General features: G+C 43.6%; 6 non-coding genes across 6 annotated transcripts; 4 read left to right on the plus strand and 2 right to left on the minus strand.

Moving 5' to 3' along the window:
• Window positions 1–1,276: 1,276 nt before the first annotated feature.
• On the plus strand, window positions 1,277–1,350 carry trnai-aau (transfer RNA isoleucine (anticodon AAU)). Its single transcript has one exon. It is a non-coding gene; the product is annotated as a tRNA-Ile (tRNA).
• A 2,481-nt stretch (window positions 1,351–3,831) lies between these two features.
• Window positions 3,832–3,905, plus strand: trnai-aau (transfer RNA isoleucine (anticodon AAU)). Its single transcript has one exon. It is a non-coding gene; the product is annotated as a tRNA-Ile (tRNA).
• Window positions 3,906–4,431: 526 nt separating this feature from the next.
• On the minus strand, window positions 4,432–4,521 carry trnap-ugg (transfer RNA proline (anticodon UGG)). The gene is given in 2 exon segments: window positions 4,432–4,467; window positions 4,486–4,521. It is a non-coding gene; the product is annotated as a tRNA-Pro (tRNA).
• Window positions 4,522–6,411: 1,890 nt separating this feature from the next.
• Window positions 6,412–6,485, plus strand: trnai-aau (transfer RNA isoleucine (anticodon AAU)). The gene has a single exon. It is a non-coding gene; the product is annotated as a tRNA-Ile (tRNA).
• A 769-nt stretch (window positions 6,486–7,254) lies between these two features.
• Window positions 7,255–7,327, plus strand: trnak-cuu (transfer RNA lysine (anticodon CUU)). Its single transcript has one exon. It is a non-coding gene; the product is annotated as a tRNA-Lys (tRNA).
• An 11,277-nt stretch (window positions 7,328–18,604) lies between these two features.
• trnag-gcc (transfer RNA glycine (anticodon GCC)) lies at window positions 18,605–18,675 on the minus strand. The gene has a single exon. It is a non-coding gene; the product is annotated as a tRNA-Gly (tRNA).
• Between the last annotated feature and the right edge of the window lie 3,728 nt (window positions 18,676–22,403).

Below are 22,403 nucleotides of genomic sequence, written 5' to 3' on the forward strand. Positions count from 1 at the left end.
TGGATAATAAATTAAACGATTGAATTATTTGTATAATAAATTAAAGGGTTTAATTTATTATACAAATATTTACATTTTTAATTTATTTATATCAATTAAACACGTGAATTATTTATATAATAAATTATACACTTGAATTATTTATATAATAAATAAATCATTGAATTATTTCGATAATAAATTAAACTATTGAATTATTTATATGACAAACTATTCAGTTATTTTTACAACAAATTAAACATTTTAATTATTTTGATAATTAAACATTTGAAGTGTTTATATAAAAAGTAAACAAATGATTAAATTATATAATAAATGAAACAATTAAATTGTTCATACTGTAAATTAAACAATTGAATTATTAATATAATAAATTAATAAATTGAATTATTTAGATAACCAATTAAGCTATTGAATTATTTATATAATAAATTAAACACAAATTATTATAAAAGAAATTAAACAATTGTTTTTTTTATTAACAAATTAAAGACTTGTGTTCTTTATACAATAAATTAAACAGTTGATGATATAACAAATTTTAAAAATGAATTATTTATATGATAAATTAAACACGAAGTAGAGAAATGTCGAGTTGCACACTAACTATTTCCTCCGTTCTCTTTCGCAAACATATCACTGAACCAAACTTCACAAGTCACTCAGGAAAAATAATTCAGTTCAAAATCATTAGCTTCCGAAGGACCTGCGAGGACAGACTGACCAAACCTGCGTTCAGTCGTGAAGCTTGTGGGTGTGTTGTGATCCTAAGGGACAGAGACAGGCCTGCGACACAGAGCGAAGGCAGGAACTCAGAAATGTGGCCATAAATGGGCAGACAGTCAGTCACAGTCATTGATTCTGATACACGGCCCGGTAGTTGTTCAGTCAGTCGGGGAGCGAGGCCTGCAGCCAGCAAACAAAAAGCCTGGCCTGAGAATACGACCGAGACCCAATCAGACGGATAAACAGACAGACAGACAGACAGACAGGCAGCTCAGGGTCCTGCACACAGGTTTCATAGCGGGGCAGTGTTTTATGGATGGGCTGTTGATTGTTAGTAAAATAATATTGATCGGAATTTAATTTGTTACATTAAAGTGCTCTTTGTTTGTTAATTTTGATCTACATCCTCGACAGTATATACAGAAAAAAGTAACAATGTTTAAGGGATGTGGTTTCTTCAATATTCGTTGTAAAACCCTGTCAGCTGGTGTAAAAATAAACACAAACTACCCAACACGCGGGTAAGCCCATAAAGCTAAGATGTCTACATGGCCGGTTAGCTCAGTTGGTTAGAGCGTGGTGCTAATAACGCCAAGGTCGCGGGTTCGATCCCCGTACGGGCCATAAGGTTCCTATTGCAATATTTTGGTAACTTTTAAAAGTTTGGCAGACTTGAGAAACAAAATGTCATGAGGTCAATTTTTTGGAGTAACATCCATTAATATGTTTTCTGATCTATCTTTTTGAGGTCCAAAGTGGACGGCCTCAAACTTGCTTACGTTGAAATCCATTTGCCGCAGTTTTGCCCATTCACTTAATCTAGTAATATCTCTCTGTAATCTCATTCTTCCATCCACACTGCTTATAATTCTGTCTATCTTTGTGTCATCGGCAAACTTGGATATGTGGTTCTCGATCCCGTCATCTAATATCAATGAGACCGCCTAAATTGGGTAAATTCACATTCAGCTTCAATCTCCACATCATCTTGAGACATTTTATTTACTCCGTGTGTGTTGCGCCTTGGAAACTTCTGCACTTTGTCCTCTGGAGCTCAAATATAATTCAATTCGAACAACTGCAAAGATGTCAGAATCCAATTGGTGACTTTTCACTAAAAAGCAGTGAGATTACAGGGCTCGTCCGGGATTTGAACCCCGGACCTCTCGCATATTCTATTAGAAAAACGCCCTAAGCGAGAATCATACCCCTAGACCAACGAGCCGCTTGCTAGAAAGTCCTGCAGCCGGTCTAAAATTTCACCATAGTCTTCAGCCGATCGGCCATCCTTTGCAACCGCTTCTGTCCACCCAATCTCGTTTTCTATTCCAAAATACAGCAATATCAAGTTGAACACGACCTATTTCCAGTCACCAATATTAGCCTCTCTTTACTAAATTCATTTACAATGTACGACTTGTTTTTTCAAATAATCCTTTTCAGAATTAGTTAATCTGAAGCTACATTGGCATCTGTCTCGGCATCGTCAGAGTGTACAAGCGACCATAAGTAAATTTTACTCACATTGCTGTTTTCTTTCACTGTTAGGGCGAAGAGACAAAAATGTGGAGACATTAGCTACGAATTCATCAGCTGGGTTGCAACTTTACTTTTCCGACCGTCTCAGTCTTTTTTTCCTTTACCTTTCCCTGCTGGTGTTGCAGGTTAGATCAGCCTTTACCGTTCCAGGAACCCTGAGAAGTCCATCAGGGGACAACATGGAGACAAGAGACAAGGAGAGATAGAGAGATTCATGTAAATAAAGTCGCTTAGTTCTGCAAAGTAGCAGAATTTTAGTTGCAGATTGGGCAAGATTCTTTCTTGTGTATTTGAATTTTGCAAGAGTACATTGGGCACCCAATTAAAAGCGCCGGCCACGCTCGAGTATCTCTCATGCTCTGAGAGAGATAAATGAAGTGAGTTAGATCCAGTTCATTGATTTGAGCATTGAACGGATCTTTAAACAATAATTCAGCGAGCAGAAATCAAACCTGCGAAGGAAAACTCCATTTGATCTTGAATTTAACGCTTCAACCACTCGGCGATCGCAGCGGCACATGGCAGTACTTACATGGCTGTAGATGCTACTTTCAACTGCCAGTTGCTTCAAACGATGCCCGATAGACCGGCGTTGTCTTGTAGCTTTCCCAGCAGCTTCATTTGATTCGGTGGGTCAAGTTTGGGAAATTGAATGATTTTCACCGGCAGCTTGTGATAGTATATTACCTCATTTTCATTACCGGTAATGAACCACTGCACCCACTGCAGAATTCAGTGCCACCCACAGCCGATCGGCCATCCTTTCAGACCTCTTCTATCCATACAATCACGTTTTCTATTCCGATGTAGAGAAATGTCGAGTTGCACACTAACTATTTCCTCCGTTCTCTTTCGCAAACATATCACTGAACCAAACTTCACAAGTCACTCAGGAAAAATAATTCAGTTCAAAATCATTAGCTTCCGAAGGACCTGCGAGGACAGACTGACCAAACCTGCGTTCAGTCGTGAAGCTTGTGGGTGTGTTGTGATCCTAAGGGACAGAGACAGGCCTGCGACACAGAGCGAAGGCAGGAACTCAGAAATGTGGCCATAAATGGGCAGACAGTCAGTCACAGTCATTGATTCTGACACACGGCCCGGTGGTTGTTCAGTCAGTCGGGGAGCGAGGCCTGCAGCCAGCAAACAAAAAGCCTGGCCTGAGAATAAGGCCGAGACCCAATCAGACGGATAAACAGACAGACAGATAGACAGACAGACATCTGACTCAACGTCAAAACGCAGCGTGATCGAATCACGTTGAGGTGAAATCATTTTCACAGCAGCTCAGGGTCCTGCCCACAGGTTTTATAGCGGGGCAGTGTTTTATGGATGGGCTGTTGATTGTTAGTAAAATAATATTGATCGGAATTTAATTTGTTACATTAAAGTGCTCTTTGTTTGTTAATTTTGATCTACATCCTCGACAGTATATACAGAAACAAGTAACAATGTTTAAGGGATGTGGTTTCTTCAATATTCGTTGTAAAACCCTGTCAGCTGGTGTAAAAATAAACACAAACTACCCAACACGCGGGTAAGCCCATAAAGCTAAGATGTCTACATGGCCGGTTAGCTCAGTTGGTTAGAGCGTGGTGCTAATAACGCCAAGGTCGCGGGTTCGATCCCCGTACGGGCCATAAGGTTCCTATTGCAATATTTTGGTAACTTTTAAAAGTTTGGCAGACTTGAGAAACAAGCGAATCCACACAAAATGTCATGAGGTCAATTTTTTGGAGTAACATCCATTAATATGTTTTCTGATCTATCTTTTTGAGGTCCAAAGTGGACGGCCTCAAACTTGCTTACGTTGAAATCCATTTGCCGCAGTTTTGCCCATTCACTTAATCTAGTAATATCTCTCTGTAATCTCATTCTTCCATCCACACTGCTTATAATTCTGTCTATCTTTGTGTCATCGGCAAACTTGGATATGTGGTTCTCGATCCCGTCATCTAATATCAATGAGACCGCCTAAATTGTGGTAAATTCACATTCAGCTTCAATCTCCACATCATCTTGAGACATTTTATTTACTCCGTGTGTGTTGCGCCTTGGAAACTTCTGCACTTTGTCCTCTGGAGCTCAAATATAATTCAATTCGAACAACTGCAAAGATGTCAGAATCCAATTGGTGACTTTTCACTAAAAAGCAGTGAGATAACAGGGCTCGTCCGGGATTTGAACCCGGGACCTCTCGCATATTCCATTAGAAAAACGCCCAAAGCGAGAATCATACCCCTAGACCAACGAGCCGCTTGCTAGAACGCCCTGCAGCCGGTCTAAAATTTCACTATAGTCTTCAGCCGATCGGCTATCCTTTCCAACCGCTTCTGTCCACCCAATCTCGTTTTCTATTCCAAAATACAGCAATATCAAGTTGTACACGACCTATTTCCAGTCACCAATATTAGCCTCTCTTTACTAAATTCGTTTACAATGTACGACTTGTTTTTTCAAATAATACTTTTCAGAATTAGTTAATCTGAAGCTACATTGGCATCTGTCTCGGCATCGTCAGAGTATAAAAGCTACCACAAGTATATTTTACTCACATTGCTGTTTTCTTTCACTGTGAGGGCGAAGAGACATAAATGTGCAGACATTAGCTACGAATTTATCAGCTGGGTTGCACCTTTACTTTTCCGACCGTCTCAGTCTTTTTTTCCTTTACCTTTCCCTGCTAGTGTTGCAGGTTAGATCAGCCTTTACCGTTCCAGGAAGCCTGAGAAGTCCATCAGGGGACAACATAGAGACAAGAGACAAGGAGAGATAGAGAGATTCATGTAAATAAAGTCGCTTATAAATGGGTGGTTCTGCAAAGTAGCAGAATTTTAGTTGCAGATTGGGCAAGATTCTTTCTCATGTATTTGAATTTTGCAAGAGTACATTGGGCACCCAATTAAAAGCGCCGGCCACGCTCGAGTATCTCTCATGCTCTGAGGGAGATAAATAAAGTGAGTTAGATCCAGTTCATTCATTTGAGCATTGAACGGATCTTTAAACAATAATTCAGCGAGCAGAAATCAAACCTGCGAAGGAAAACTCCATTTGATCTTGAATTTAACGCTTCAACCACTCGGCGATTGCAGCGGCACATGGCAGTACTTACATGGCTGTAGATGCCACTTTAAACTGCCAGTTGCTTCAAACGATGCCCGATAGACCGGCGTTGTCTTGTAGCTTTCCCAGGAGCTTCATTTGATTCGGTGGGTCAAGTTTGGGAAATTGAATGATTTTCACCGGCAGCTTGTGGTAGTATATTACCTCATTTTCATTCCCGGTAATGAACCACTGCAGCCACTGCAGAATTCGGTGCCACCCACAGCCGATCGGCCATCCTTTCAGACCTCTTCTATCCATCCAATCACGTTTTCTATTCCGATGTAGAGAAATGTCGAGTTGCACACTAACTATTTCCTCCGTTCTCTTTCGCAAACATATCACTGAACAAAACTTCACAAGACACTCAGGAAAAATAATTCAGTTCAAAATCATGAGCTTCCGAAGGACCTGCGAGGACAGACTGACCAAACCTGCGTTCAGTCGTGAAGCTTGTGGGTGTGTTGTGATCCTAAGGGACAGAGACAGGCCTGCGACACAGAGCGATGGCAGGAACTCAGAAATGTGGCCATAAATGGGCAGACAGTCAGTCACAGTCATTGATTCTGACACACGGCTCGGTAGTTGTTCAGTCAGTCGGGGAGCGAGGCCTGCAGCCAGCAAACAAAAAGCCTGGCCTGAGAATAAGGCCGAGACCCAATCAGACGGATAAACAGACAGACAGATAGAGAGACAGACATCTGACTCAACGTCAAAAGGAAGCGTGATCGAATCACGTTGCGGTGATATCATTTTCACAGTAGCTCAGGGTCCTGTCCACAGGTTTTATAGCGGGGCAGTGTTTTATGGATGGGCTGTTCATTGTTAGTAAAATAATATTGATCGGAATTTAATTTGTTACATTAATGTGCTCTTTGTTTGTTAATTTTGATCTACATCCTCGACAGTATATACAGAAACAAGTAACAATGTTTAAGTGATGTGGTTTATTCAATATTCGTTGTAAAACCCTGTCAGCTGTTGTAAAAATAAACAGAAACTACCCAACACGCGGGTAAGCCCATAAAGCTAAGATGTATACATGGCCGGTTAGCTCAGTTGGTTAGAGCGTGGTGCTAATAATGCCAAGTTCGCGGGTTCGATCCCCGTACGGGCCGTATGGTTTCTATTGCAATATTTTGTTAACTTTTAAAAGTTTGGCAGACTTTCGAAACAAGCGAATCCACACAAAATGTCATCAGGTTAATTTTGTCGAGTGACATCCATTGATATATTTTCTGATCTATCTTTTTGAGGTCCAAAGTGGACGGCCTCAAACTTGCTTACGTTGAAATCCATTTGCCCCAGTTTTGCCCATTCACTTAATCTCGTCATATCTCTCTGTAATCTCATTCTTCCATCCACACTGCTTATAATTCTGTCTATCTTTGTGTCATCTCTCTCGATGTTGGCGGAATCCATAATGAGGGGTTTTAATCTTGAAATTGGAGACAGACCAATCAGGCAAGAAATCAGGAATTACTTTGCAAACAAAATACGGCCGAAAGCTGGAACTCCCTCGGCCAAAAGGATGTGGATTGTGGCTCATTTCAAATTTTCAAGACTGATATTGATAGATCATTTCTCGGTTTGGGTTCCAAGGGATATGTGTCCAAGGCGGGGAAGGAGAGTTGAGTTGCAGATCACGTCATGATCGAATTGAATGGCACAGCAGGAAGAGGGGCTGAATGGCCCTCTCCTGTTCCGATGTTCCTTTTCAGCTCAGCGTGGTGCTGAATGACGTGCAAAAGGCATCAGACTGACTCCAGAATGAAAATCAGGTGCACAGAAGGAGAAACCCTGAGATTGCAGAACGAACTGAACCCCTGCAGCAAAGCCAACAGCTGTCTCTCTACAATAATAGAATGGGAAGAATTTTAGCAACCAGCCCGGCTAGCTCAGTCGGTAGAGCATGAAACTCTTAATCTCAGGGTCGTGGGTTCGAGCCCCACGTTGGGCGATATGTGTTCTATTTTTCACAATGGGGAATAAAATTTTCAAATTGCAACCTCTTTTCTCGAGTTCATGAAATCCAGTTAAAAAACAGACACAACACTGAGCTGTGTGAAATGAAACCTTGAGCGTTGCCAAATATCCGGTCCCTCCCGATTCGACCTTCTCATTCCCTCCAGATGGGACACGGCAGATTATCGGTTCAATCGGCTTCATTTATTGCTGTTATAAAAAATGTTGAAGGTTAGAAATTGTAATATTTAGAAGATGAAATCTCTGGATCCATTCGCCTCTCTGATACATCCTGAGCCCCCCTTACCCTCTTTGATTCTCGCTGAGCTCCTTAACTTCTCTGATACACTCTGTCTCTGACCTCAGAGAGTCCATGATCATCTTTGAACCTTGTCAGCGTTCTTTACCTTCTCTCATACCCACTGAGTGCCCCTTACACAGATCTGCCCTGAGCCCCCTTACACTCTCTCAGACTCGGCAGTCCTTCCCCTCTCTCAGTTCTTAATGTACTCTCCGATGCCCTCTGACAGTCCCTTCCCTTCTCTGAGCCCCCTGACACTTTCTGATGACATCTGACTATCCCTTCCCCGCTCTGAGATCCCCTTACACTCTCTGATACGCTCTGACAGTCCCTTCCCCTCTCTGAGATCCCCTTGCCCCGATGGATCGCCACTAAGAAGCCATTAGGCTCCCTGATACATTCTCAGAAACCATTACCCTCCCTGATATCCAAGTGCGATGTAATTTTACAGGTGGATCGACCGGTCTGTGTTAAGGATGAGATCCAGAATTTGTTCGGTCGCTGCTACTTCGGACTCTCGGAATCTGAGAGCTCTATCGGCGATCGGTACCGATCTGCTACTATAAACTGGGTGTGGGTGTATGAGCGCGCTGTTGCTTTATAAACCGAATGATTTTATATATGAGAGCGATATTTATATGTGAACTGTGGGTGTAAAAATATGAGTGCGATGTTTATATATGAACTGTGGGTGAGTATATATGAATGCGATGTTTATATGTGAACTGTGAGTGAGTATAAATGAGCCACAGCAATGTGGTTGATTCTTAATTGCCCTCTGAAAAGGCCTAGCAAGCCACTCAGTTGTAAAATCTCGCTAATAAAAGTCATAATAAGAATAAAACCGGACGGACCACCCGGCATCGGACCGCTAGGCACCAGACACGACAAAGGCAAACCAAGCCCAGTCGACCCTGCAAAGTCCTCCTCACTAACATCTGGGGACTTGTGCCAAAATTGGGAGAGCTGTCCCACTGACTAGTCAAGCAACAGCCTGACATAGCCATACTTACAGAATCATACCTTTCAGCCAACGTCCAAGATTCTTCCATCACCATCCCTTTGCATGTCCTGTCCCACCGGCAGGACAGACCGACCAGAGGTGGCGGTGCAGTGATATACAGTCAGGAGGGAGTGGCCCTGGGAGTCCTCAACATTGACTCTGGACCCCAGGAAATCTCATGGCATCAGGTCAAACAAGTGCAAGAAAAGCTCCTGCAGATTACCACCAACCGCCCTCCCTCAGCTGATGTATCAATCCTCCTCCATGTTGAACACCACTTGGGGGAAGCACTGAGGGTAGCAAGGGCACAGGATGTACTCTAGATGGAGGACTTCAATGTCCATCACCAAGAGTGGCTCGGTCGTATCACTGCTGACTGAGCTGGCCGAGGCCCGAAGGACACAGCTGCCAGACTGGAACTGCGGCAGATGGTGAGAGAACCAACACGAGGGAAAAAGTTACTTGACCTCGTCGTCACCAATCTACCTGTCGCAAATGCATCTGTCCATGACAGTATTGGTAGGAGTGACCACCGCACCGTCCTCGTGGAGATGAAGTCCCGTCTTCGCACTGAGGATACCATCCAACGTGTTGTGTGGCACTACCACCGTGCTAAATGGGATAGATTCAGAACAGGTCTAGCAGCTCAAAACTGGGCATCCATGAGGTGTTGCGGGCCATCAACAGCAGCAGAATCGTATTCCAGCATAATCTGTAATATCTTGGCCCGGCATATTCCTCACTCTACCATTAATAAACAAGCCAGGGAATCAACCCTGGTTCAATGTGGAGTGCATAAGAGCATGCCAGGAACAGCACCAGGCCTACCTAAAAATTAGGTTCCAAACTAGTGAAGCTACAATTCAGGACTACATGCATGCTAAACAGCGGAAGCAACATGCCATAGACAGAGCTCAGCGAATCCACAACCAACGGATCACATTAAAGCTCTGCAGTCCTGCCACATCCAGTCGTGAATGGTGGTGGACAATTAAACAACTAACGGGAGGAGGAGGCTGTGTAAACATCCCCATCCTCAATGATGGCAGAATCCAGCACGTAAGTGCAAAAGACAAGGCTGAAGCGTTTGCAACCATCTTCAGGAAGAAGTGCCGAGTGGATGATCCATCTCAGCTTCCTCCAGATATCTCCACCATCACAGAAGCCAGTCTTCAGCCAATTCGAATCACTCCACGTGATATCAAGAAACGGCTGAGTGCACTGGATACAGCAAAGGCTATGGGCCCCAACAACATCCCAGCTATAGTGCTGAAGACTTGTGCTCCAGAACGAGCTGCGCCTCTAGCCAAACTGTTCCAGTACAGCTACAACACTGGCATCTACCCGACAACGAGGAAAATTGCCCAGGTATGTCCTGTCCACAAAAAGCAGGACAAATCAAATCCGGCCAATTACCGCCCCATCAGTCTCCTATCAATCATCAGCAAAGTGATGGAAGGTGTCGTCGACAGTGCTATCAAGCGGCACTTACTCACCAATAACCTGCTCACCGATGCTCTGTTTGGGGTCCGCCAGCACCACTCTGCTCCAGACCTCATTACAGCCTTGGTCCAAACATGGACAAAAGAGCTGAATTCCAGAGGTGAGGTGAGAGTGACTGCCCTTCATTTCAAGGCAGCATTTGACCGAGTGTGGCACCAAGGAGCTCCAGTAAAATTGAAGTCAATGGGAATCAGGGGGTAAACTCTCCAGTGGCTGGTGTCATACTTAGCAAAAAGGAAGATTGTAGTGGTTGTTGGAGGCCAAACATCTCAGCCCCAGGACATTGCTGCAGGAGTTCCTCAGGGCAGTGTCCTCGGCCCAACCATCTTCAGCTGCTTCATCAATGACCTCCCCTCCATCATAAGGTCAGAAATGGGGATGTTCGCTGATGATTGCAAAGTGTTCAGTTCCATTCGTAACCCCTCAAATAACGAAGCAGTCCGAGCCGGCATGCAGCAAGACCTGGACAACACCCAGGCTTGGGCTCATCAGTGGCAAGTAACATTGGCGCCAGACAAGGGCCAGGCAATGACCATCTCCTACAAGCGACAGTCTAACCACCTGCCCTTGACATTCAACGGCATTACCATCGCCGAATCACCCACCATCAACATCCTGGGGCTCACCATTGACCAGAAACTTAACTGGACCATCCATATAAATACTGTGGCTGCAAGAGCAGGTCAGAGGCTAGATATTCTGCGGCGAGTGACTCACCTCCTGAACCCCCAAAGCCTTTCTGCCATCTGCAAGTCACAAGTCAGGAGTGTGATGGAATACTCTCCACTCGCCTGGATGAGTGCAGCTCAACAACACATAAGAAGCTCGACACCATCCAGGACAAAGCAGCCCGCTTGATTGGCACCCCATCCACCACCCTAAACATTCACTCCCTTCACCACCGGCGCACAGTGGCTGCAGTGTTTACCATCCACAGGATGCAGTGCAGCAACTCGCCAAGGCTTCTTCGACAGCACCTCCCAAACCCGCGACCTCTACCACCTAGAAGGACAAGGCCAGCAGGCACATGGGAACAAGACCACCTGCACGTTCCCCGCCAAGTCACACACCATCCCGACTTGGAAATATATCGCCGTTCCTTCATCGTCGCTGGTTCAAAATCCTGGAACTCCCTTCCTAACAGCAGTGTGGGAGAAGCTTCTCCGCACGGACTGCAGCAGTTCTGGAAGGCCAATTAGGCATGGGCAATAAATGCTGGCCTCGCCAGCGACGCCCACATCGCATGCACGAATAAAAAAAATGCGATTTTAATATATAAGCTGTGGGTGACTATCAATGAATGCGCTATTTATATATGAGCTGTGGGTGAGTGTATATGAATGCAATGTTTATATATGAACTGTGGGTGTTTATTTATGCGTGCGATGTTTATATATGAAATGTGGGTATGTATATATGAGTGCGATGTTGATGTATGGACTGTGGATTTGTATATGTGGGTGCGATGTTTATATATGAACTGTCGTTGCATATATAGGTGTGCGATGTTTAAATATGAACTGTGGGTGAGTGTCTTTGAGTGAGATGTTTATATACGAACAGTGGATGTGTATATATGAGTGCAGTATTGATATATGAACTGTGGGTGTGCATATATGAGTGCGATGTTTATATATGAACTGTGGGTGTGTCTATGTGAGTGCGATGTTTGTATTTGAACTGTGGGTGTGTCTCTGTGAGTGCGATGTTTGTATATGAACTGTGGGTGTGTATATATGAGTGCGATGTTTATATATGAACTGTGGGTATGTATATGTGCGTGCGATGTTTATATATGAACTTTGGGTGTGTATATATGAGTGCAGTATTGACATATGAACTGTGGGTGTGTATATATGAGTGCGATGTTTATATATGAACTGTGGGTGTGTTTTTATGAGTGTGATGTTTACATATGAACTGTGGGTGTGTATATATACGTTCGATGTTTATATATGAACTGTTGTTGTGTGTATGAGTGCGGTGTTTATATCTTGAACAGTGGATGTGTATATATGAGTGTGGTGTTTATCTATGGACTGTGGTTGGGGATATATGAGTGTGATGTTTTATATGAAGTGCAGTAATGAACAGTAAGGCGTCGCTGGGGTGATATTTTCTTGCAAGACAATGGCGAAAAGTTGCATTTGCTTTGGTGTCCCAATAGCTCAGTCGCGGTTGCATTGGCTGTTGGTGTCATCCAGTGTTTGGCTGTTTTTGGTTATTTAGTTTCTTCTTCTTTGGGTCGATTCTCGCATTTATTTGGAGTGAAATTTTATCCCCGCCACTGAAGGATTGGGGATGGAACAGAGAGACATCAACGATGGGAAATATTTATATCGTCTGCATTTGGTTTTTATTTCTCGGTTACCTTCTGCCTTTTCCTCTTGGATTTTCCTCTCTTGGTGCCGGTTGACCATTTGATTTGATGCATTTGTTCTAAACTGATCCTTTTTCCACATCTCGGGCGGTCTTTCTGTTGTTGCTGATGATCATTAATGGGAACAGGCCGCGAGTTAAACGTTTCTCTGCAAACCGGAGAAAGAAAAAGAAAAAGAAAGACTTGTTTCTCCGGCCCAGGGGTAAAGTTACAATGGATGTTATTCAATAAAATTGTCCCGTGAATTTGTCTGTGGATCTGATTGTAAAGCTTGGATTTTAAAATTACGAATACCCAAAACAAAGCCCCTTATCAACCCATACAGGAATCAAACCGGCGATCACGACATTGTGGCATGTTTTACTCTAGCAAGCTGTACAACCAGTCTCCTAAAATGCAGTCTGAAAAGCGTTTCACATACAAAACAAATCATTATTAAACTTGTGACTGTCACTCGGTAACCACGTTGGCGTCTCTTTCAGTCTGCAACAGAATGTTATAGGTTGGTTAATGGTGTTTACAGAAATATTCCTCTTTTCGTCGAGTTTATTTGGTTTCATGTAATTAATTATTTTGGTGTGAACGCCGAATAATAACCACGAGCCCACCAGGCACCTGTACGGACAGTTCACCCAATCCGGTTACTTTGATGATCTGCCCTACTCTGCTAGAAAAACAATAGGATGAACAGCCCTTGTCTGTGAAAAGGTGTCCTCTCCCCTTGATCAAACTAATATCTGCAATTGATGAACTGGAGTGAATTGCGCTCGAAGCAGATCTGGAAAATGCGCAATGCAGCCGCACAGGAATTCCAAATCCACTCTACGTGGAGGAAAAGGAGTGACAGAAGCAGAAGGAGATGCCACGTGAAAGATTTGGACCCGGACCTGCTGCATAAGACTTTAAATGTTGTCGGCCTTTAACTGTAGCTCACAGTGTGAGAACATTCATTGTTATCATTTGCCTTTTATGTATCTTCTTGTAATGCATCTCTTCAATATCCCCGGGTTGTTACAGCACTGCTTTCTTCAAATTAAATCCCATTGTGAAAACATACACGATTTCAAACCAAAGCGAGGTGTGTGAGATTGGAAGGAGAGTGTGAGTGGGGATCATGGGCCCGTGCGTGCGTGCATTTTGGAAATGGAAACAGAGACATCCGGTGCTTGTTAGAGTGTTTCAACTCACTTTTCCATTTCACGCGCAGACCTACCCGCACTCGGTACTGTCATGGCCTGAACAAGTCTTTCGTGTTCTCACAGAAAATACCACTTTGTGCGAGCAGTTTGTCCGGCCTGGGCTGCAATGAGGTAGGACACTGGGAGTATTCAATTAATGAAATCAGTACTTCAAACAGAAAACATTCTTCACTCACTCATCCTGAGACATTAGGGTCTCGATACTTGAATTATTGTTCCATTCATTGGAACTTGGGAACATGAGTAGGCCATTCAGACCCTCGAGCATCCTTCCTGAGGTGGGTGCCCGGAACTGAATGCAATCCTCCAGATGGGGTCTCACCAGAGCTGTGTGCAGCTGTAACATAACATCCACCCCTTGTTTTCCAGCCCTCTTGAGATAAACGGGGAGAGTCAGAGCTCAAGAGAGAAAGCGAGAGTGAGCAAATGGGAGCGAGAGAGAGGACTATGCATTGCACAAACCGTCCCTGTGTCGATTTCTCAGGAGCGCTGTGAATCCCCACTGAGCTTTTCAACCACTGACGGCACCGCAGCAAAAGTTCCAAAGCAGCATATGGGTAACGTGAAATAACCTAATCGATAGCCGATTTGTGGTGCCATGGGTAGCACGTGGGACTTCTTCAAATCACTGCAAAGGTTGTGTGTCCGATTCTCACCATCGTTAAATTTTAGTTCAGGGTTCGGTGATTTCGGCGCTGGGAAGTGAAATTTTGCAGCAAAACCGCAACAGGATCATTAATGCTCGTCAAGGAAGGGAAATAACCCCGACACTTCATCTGATACAAGTGGCTCCAGTCCCACCCGAATTTATAATGCTTAATCCTCTCTGAGCTGGATTGGCGAAACACTCTCAAGATGGAGGCACATCATCTGCTCACCGCAAAAGTCAATCTGCTGGACTTCCGGCTCTGTCAGACTGCATGTTCCTTCAGAAAGGTTTCCAACTGGACACATGCATCCTGCTGCCTGCGAGCATTGGTGCTTGAGGGGTAGAATTCTTGCTTGCAGTAATTCTATTCCTGTGAAAGTAGCTCCTGAAGATCGCAAGATGGAAAGTATCGTGACTGAGCGGTCGAACGCGCAGGGTTAAAGCTCAGGCTAAATCCAATGATTTGTGGATGGATCAAAATCATAGTTTGCGGCTCCAATACCGCAGCCTCCCTCCTGTAAACTGATAACACTAAATATCACATCTGATATTGCAACAAGAGGAACCACGTGGCGATACAAATAATTGATGCATTTTGGAACACTCAATTATACGTTCAGCTCCGTTCGAAATGTTCACAAGGAAAAGGATTCGTTGATCTCGGTGAGACTCAACTGACAACCTCACCATTTCCCGACCTTGTACGGTCATATAAGGACCGCGCACTGACTGATTGCGCTGCTAGAGCCCGGTCACTTTGATCACCTCTCCCACTCTGCTGGAAAGAATCTTAAGGTGAGAAACGTGTCCTGTCCCCGTGATGAAAATAATATCTGCACGTTCACTTTCAGCTTCTTTCACATCCTCTGCTCCATCGCACTACAATCGGGTTTTCTGTGAACAGGTCAAAATAAACATTGGCAGAAATTCTAACAGCAGTGGGATTCAAACCCACGCCTCTATAGAAATTAAATTTAACACCTTCGACCGCGAGGCCGCGCTACCATAATGTCACAGTAATGTTTAAAGAGCTGTTTAATGCTCCAATAAATGAATTGAAGCTAATTGACCGCATTTAGCCGGTGCTGGGTTTGTTCTCCTTCGAGCAGAGAACGTTAAGAGGAGATTTGATCGAAGTGTTCAAAATCATGAAGAGTTGAGATAAATAAATAAAGAGAAACTGTTCCCATTGGCGGAAGGGTCGAGAACCAGAGGACACAGATTTAAGGTGATTGGCAAAAGAACCAAAGGCGATATGAGGAAACAGTTCTTTACCCAGCGAGTAGTTATAATCTGGAATGCGCTGATTGAAAGGTGGCTTTCAAAAAGGAATTGGATAAATACTTGAAGGGAAATAAATTCAGTGCTAACGGGAAGGAGCGGGGGAATGGGACTATCTTGACTGCTTTAACAACGAGCCGGCACGAGCTCGATAGGCCGAATGGCCTCCCTCTCTGCTATAACCATTTTATGATTCTATGATTCTGTTTATACTCTTTATTTTCTTTGCATGCATTTCTCCATCTCTCCCTGTCTCTGTCTCATGTGTTGTCCTCTAATGGACTTCTCAGGCTTCCGTGAACGGCGACGGCTGATCGATCCTGCAACACCAGCAGAGAAGGTTAAAGAAAGGTTGAGACGGTTGGATATTGAAGTCCTTTTTAAACCCGATGAGGGTTTCAGCTTCTCCCACCCTCTCAGGCAGTGAGTTCCAGACCCCCACCACCCGCTGGGTGGAACAAAATTCCCCTCTGCTCCACTCTAATCCTTCTACCAATTACCTTAAATCTATGACCCTTTTTATTGAACTCTCTGCTACGTGAATCAGGTCCTTCCTATCCACTCTATCGAGGCCCGTGATAATTTTATACACCTCAATTAAATCTCGCCTCAGCCTCGTCGGTTCCAGAGAAAACAACCTCAGCCTATCCAATCTATCCTCATAGCCAAAATTCTCCACTCTTCGCAACATCGTCGTAAATCTCTGTACCATTTCGAGTGTAGTCCCATCTTTCCTGTAATGTGGTGACCAAAACTGTACGCAATACTCCAGCTGTAGCGGAACTTGTGTTTTATTCAGTTCCAGAATAACCTCCCTGCTCTTACATTCTATGCCTCGGCTTATAAAGCAAAGTATCCTTTATACCTCTTTAACCACCTTAACCACCTCTCCTCTTCCCTTCAGGGATCTGTGGACATGCACTCCAAGGTCTCTCTTTTTAACGACACCTCTCAGTATCCTCCAAAGCAATGTAGTTTCCGAGCAACTAATTCTGAAACATCTTGCTTGATAATATAAGTCGTAGAGACGAAACCAATTTAGTAAAGGGAAACGAATATTGGTGACTGGAAATAGTTAGTGTACAACTTGATATTGCTGTACACCGGAATAGAAAACGAGATTGGATGGACAGAAGAGGTCTGAAAGGGTAGCCGATCGGCTATGGGAGACAGCGAAACTTTAAACTGGCTTCAGGATGTAAGTAACAGCGTCTGGTTGGTCTAGATGTATGATTCTTGTTTCGGGGGCTTTGGTTGATTAATAGCTGAGAGTCCCGGGGTAAAATCCCCAATAAGCTCTTGCTGTTCAGCTACGTTGAGTGTAAAATTCACCAATTGTCTTCTGACATCTTTTCAGTGTTCCTGTTGGTAGGATTAAAGTGCATGTTTGAGCTCCAGAGGACAGAGTGCTGAAGTTTCCAAAGTGCAACACATGTGAAGTAAATAAAATGTCTCAAGATGATGCAGAGATTGATGCTGAATGTGAATCTCCCCCTATTCAGGTGGTCTCATTGATATTGGATGACGGGACAGGGAACGACATATGGAAGTTTGCCGATGACACCAAAATGGGCAGCGTTATAAGCAGTGCAGATTATATAGGAAGAGGAACACAGGAACAGGAGTAGACCATTCAGCCCCTCGTGGCTGCTCCGCCATTTGATAAGATCATGGCTGATCTGTGATCTAACTCCATATACCTGCCTTTGGCCCATATCCCTTAATACCTTTGGTTGCCAAAAAGCTATCTATCTCAGATTTAAATTTATAAATTGAGCTCGTATCAATTGCCATTTGCGGAAGAGAGTTCCAAACTTCTACCACCCTTTGTGTGTAGAAATGTTTTCTAATCTCGCTCCTGAAAGGTCTGGCTCTAATTTTTAGACAGTGCCTCCTACTTCCAAAATCCCCAACCAGCGGAAATAGTTTCTCTCTATCCACCCTATCTGTTCCCCTTAATATCTTATAAACTTCGATCAGATCACCCCTTAACCTTCGAAACTCTGGAGAATGCAACCCCAATTTGCGTAATCTCTCTTCGTAACTTAACCCTTGAAGTCCGGGTATCATTCTGGTAAATTCCAGAGAGACATTAATAGAATGAATGAATGGGCAAAACTGTGGCAAATGGATTTCAATTTAGGCAAGTGTGAGGTCATCCACTTTGGACCTCAAAAGGATAGATCAGAATACTTTATAAAAGGTGAAAAATTCGAAACTGTGGAGTTCCAAAGGAACTTCGGTGTCCATGTACATAGATCAATAACATGTCATGGACAGGAACAGAATATAATCAAAAAGGCTAATGGAATGGTGGCCTATATGTTTAGAGGATGAGAATAGACATTATGCGACAGCTGCACAAAGCTCTGGTTGGACCACACTTGGAGTACTGTGTTCAGTTTTGGGCACCGCACCTTAGGAAGGATATATTGGCCTTGGAGGGAGTGCAGTGTGAGTTACTAGAAAGATAACTGGACTCTAAGCGATAAATTACGAGGAGAGATTACACAAACTATAGTTGTATTCCCTTCAATTTAGTAGATTAAGGGTTGATGTGATCGAAATGTTCAAGATATTAAGAGGAACTGATGTGGGAGATGGATAGAAACTATTTCCTCTCGTTGGGGTGTCTAGGACTCGGGGACATAGGCTAAACATTAGAGTCAGACTTTCAGGAGTGAAGTTAGGAAACACTTCTGCAAGCAAAGTGTTGGAGAAGTTTGGAACTCTCTTCCACAAACGGCAGTTGATGCGAGCTCAATTGTTAATTTCAAACCCGTGATTTATCGATTTTTGTTAACCAAAGATATTTAGAGATATGGGACTAAGGCGGATACAGGGATTTCGGTCACAACTCAGCCATGATCGTATTGAGTTGCGGAACAGACTCGACGGACCAAATACCACAATCCTGTTCCGAGGTTCCTCATTGGTGCAAAATGCAAAACGATCTTGCATTGGCCGGGAATCGAACCCGGGTCTCCCGCGTGGCAGGCGAGAATTCTACCCCTGAACCACCAATGCTGGCATGTGCAGAAGTTACATGCTCCTATATGGAATGCTGTCTAAACGAACATGCCGTTGACTTGCGATGGCCGAGTGGTTCAAGCCTTGGTCTCAAAACTCCATTGGGGTTTTCCTGCCTTGGTTTGAATTCTGCTCGCAACCCCCAACTGTTTAAAGATCTCTTCAATGCTCAAATAGATTAATTGGAGTTAATTGACTGCATTTACTGCTCTCCCAGCATCAGAGATGCTTCAACGTGGCTGGTGCTTTCAATTGAGCGTCCAATCTTCTCTTGCAAGATTTCAAGACCCGAGAAGGAATCTCTCCCAATCTGTAACTTAAATTCTGGTCGTTTGCAAAACCTGACATTTATACTCTTTATTTTCTTTGCATGCATCTCTCTATCTTTCCCTGTCTCTGTCTCTTCTCTCTCTGTTGTGCCCGACGGGCTTCTCAGGCTTCCTTGAACGGCGAAGGCTGATCTCACCTGCAACACCAGCAGAGAAAGGTAAAAAAAAGGACTGAGACGGTTGGAAAAGTAAAGGTGCAACCCAGCTGCTGCAGCTAATGTCTACACACTTATGTCTCTTCACTCTCACAGTGAAACAAAGCATCAATTTGATTAAAGTATCCTTCTGGTCGAGTGTATATTATCGCGATGCCGAGACAGACGGCAATTATATCATAGAATCCGAGAAAGTTATGCCAAAGAAGGAAGCCATTCTGCACATCGTGCCTGTGCCGGCCGAAAAATCGGTACCGAGCCTCATCTCACTTTCCAGCGTTTAGTCCCTAATCTTGTCGGTTATGGATCTTCACGTGCATATTGAAGTTTTTATTTTTCAATGCGATGAGGGTTTCCGCCTCTCCCACCCTTTCTGGCAGTGATTTTCCGACCCCCACACCCACCACCCTCTGGATGGAAAAAAAAATTCACTCCCCTCTAATCATTCTACCGATTACCTAAGATTGATGTATCCTGATTATTGACCTCCCTACGAAGGGAAATAGGTCCTTACTATACACTCGATCGAGGCCCGTCATAATGTTATACACCTCAATTAAATCTCCCAACAGCCTCCTCAGTTCCAAAGCAAACAATCCCAGCTTATCCAATCTAATCTCATAGCTAAAATTCTCCAGTTCTGGCAACATTGTCTTAAATCTCCTCTGTACCATCTCTCGTGCAATCACATCTTTCCTGTAATGTGGTGACCACAACTGTACGCAGTATTCTTGCTGTGGCCTAACTATTGTTTTATAAATTTCTACCAGAACCTCCCCTGCTCTTATATTCTATGCCTCGGCTAATAAAGGAGAATATTCTTTATGGCTTCTTAACCACCTTATCTAGATGTTCTGCTACCTTCTGGGATCTGTGGACATACACTCCAAGGTTTTGCTGTTTATCTACATCTCTCAGTCTCCTCCCAAGCAATGTAGTTTCAGAGCAACTAATTCTGAAACGTCTTACTTCATAATTCAAGTCGTACAGTCGAAACCAATTTGTTAAAGGGAGACTAATATTGGTGACTGGAAGTAGTTAATGTACAACTTGATATTGCTGTGCACCGGAACAGAAAACGAGATTGGATGGACAGAAGAGGTCTGAAAGGATGGCCGATCGGCTGTGGGAGGCAGCGCACCTTTCAACTGACTCCACGGCTTCAGCATCAGCGGTTTGTTGGTCTGGGGGTGTGATTTTCGCTTAGAGGGTTGTGTTATGTGATACGCGCGCGATCTCAGCTTCAAATCCCGCATGACCCCTCCTCTTTCTGTGCTTTTAGTGAAAAGTCACCAATTAGCTTCCGATATCTTTTCAATGTTGCTGTTGGTGGAATTGAATTATATCCAGAGAATGTTTGAGCTCCAGAGGACAGAGTGCGGAAATTTCCAAGGCACAACACAGGTGAAAAAATAAATGTCTCAATATGATGAGGAGATTGAAGCTGAATGTGAATTTACCCCAGTGCAGTCGGTCTCATTGATATAAGATGACGGGATAGAGAGCGACATGTGCAGATGACGCCAAGATGGGCAGCACTGTAAGCTAAGTAGATGGAAGCAGAACATTACAGAGAGTATTTAATATAATAAATGAATGGGCAAAACTGTGGCAAATGGATTTCAATTCAGGTAAGTGTGAGGTCATCCAACTTGGACCTATAGAGCATTGATCAGAATACGTTCTAACTGGTGAAATGCTCGAAACCGTGGAGTTCCAAAGGGACTTACCGGTCCATATACATAGATCATTAAAATGTCATGGACAGGTGCAGAAAATAATCAAAAAGGCTAATGGAAAACTAGCGTTTATATCTAAAGGACGAGAATACAAGGTGATGGACATTATGCTACAGCTATACAAAGCCCTGGTTAGACCACACCTGGAGTACTGAGTTCAATTCTGGGCACCGCACCTTAGGAAGGATATTTTGGCCGTGGAGGTAGTGCAGTGTAATTTTGCTAGATTGATACCTGGAAACCAAGGGTTAAATTACGAGGGGAGATTACACAAACTAGGGTTGTATTCCCTGGAATTTAATAGAATAAGGACTGATTTGATTGAAGTTTTCAAGATATTACGGGGAACTGTTGGTGTTGATGGAGAGAAACTCTTCCCGCTCGTTCGGATGTCTTGGACTCGGGAACCTGGCATAAAAATTGGAGTCAGGAATTTGAGGAGTGAAATTCGTTAACACTTCGACAAGGAAAGGGGGGTAGAAGTTTGGAACTCTCTTCTGCAAGCGACAGTGTTCGCTTAATTGTTGATTTTAAACCTGAGACTGATAGATTTTTTCGTTAACCAGTGGTATTAAGGGATACGGAGCGAAGGCGGTTATATGGAATTAGGTCACAGATCAGCCATGATCTCACTGAATTGCGGAACCGGCTCGAGGGGCTAAATGGCTTACTCATCTTCCTAATTGGTGCAAAACATGAAACGTTCATGCATTGTCCGCGAATCGAATCCGTGACAGAGGCCAGAATTCTATCCCAGAGCCACCAATACTCATACGTACACGCACTGCATATGTACATTTATGTTACTCTCATAGTGATTGAAAGCAGCAATTTGAGTAAATTATACTTATGGTAGAATGTAAACTATGACGATGTCGAGACAGACGATTATGTTGTTTCAGAGCAATTCATTCTGCAAAGTGTTACTTGATAATGCAAGTCTTACATTCAAAGCAAATTTGACAATAAGCGAGAAATATTGTTGATATGAAATGATCAGTGTGGAACCTGATATTGCTCTACATCGTGCATCGTAGAAGAAAGCGGGATTGTATGGACAGAGCCTTCTGAAAGGATGGCGGAACGGCTGCATGGCAGCGAAATTTTACAGCGGCTGCACGGCTCTGTTGCTTGTTGGTCTTTGGGTCTGAATGTCGCTCAGGAAGTTCGAATCGTTCAAAATTCCGAATGAGCCCTGTTATGTCCCCATTTTTAGTCAAAAATCACCAATTGGCTTCTTACATCTTTTCAGCGGTGTGGAAGGCAGTTTTGACTTATCTCCAGCAGAGCATGTTTGAGCACCAGAGGAAAGAAAGCAAAGGGTTTGTCCATGCAACACAAGTAGACGAAATGAAGATCATCTTTCAAGAAGTTGTAGATTGAAGCCGGCACATGAATTTATCACAATTCAGACAATCTCGTGGGTACAGAACAAAAAAGGTAAAGGATGCTGCATTGGCCTGGAAACAAACCCCAGGTTTCCCACCAGCAGGCGAGGGTTC

Source organism: Heptranchias perlo, chromosome 20, assembly GCF_035084215.1.
Source record: "Heptranchias perlo isolate sHepPer1 chromosome 20, sHepPer1.hap1, whole genome shotgun sequence".
Lineage (NCBI taxonomy): Eukaryota > Metazoa > Chordata > Chondrichthyes > Hexanchiformes > Hexanchidae > Heptranchias > Heptranchias perlo.